Source organism: Morone saxatilis, unplaced genomic scaffold, assembly GCF_004916995.1.
Source record: "Morone saxatilis isolate NCDOM2014 unplaced genomic scaffold, NCSU_SB_2.0 Contig19, whole genome shotgun sequence".
NCBI classification, from domain to species: domain Eukaryota; kingdom Metazoa; phylum Chordata; class Actinopteri; family Moronidae; genus Morone; species Morone saxatilis.
In genome coordinates, this window is record NW_023339751.1 from 23,514,026 (window position 1) to 23,514,247 (window position 222).

At 33.8% G+C, this 222-nt stretch overlaps 1 protein-coding gene across 1 annotated transcript in view; it reads right to left on the bottom strand.

Moving 5' to 3' along the window:
* The window catches only part of LOC118329649 (echinoderm microtubule-associated protein-like 6), a 90,927-nt gene that overhangs the window by 45,098 nt on the left and 45,607 nt on the right, over positions 1–222 (bottom strand). The gene's annotated exons all lie outside the window — the stretch shown is intronic.

Consider the following 222-nt stretch of genomic DNA (forward strand, 5'->3'; position numbering starts at 1 on the left):
TCGGAACTCACTCAAATCAGGTTTTTAGATTCAGTGTGACTTTCCGAGGATATTACCATCCCTGATGTCCATCATGAATAAATGTACATAAATCTGCTTAGAGATCATAGAAAAAAAGATATAACTGCACAACATGCCTGAGAACCATCACATTTTCAAGTTTTTATCAGTATAAAAGTACACTACAAACAGGAGATACTAATAGCTAATTCAGCATACTTT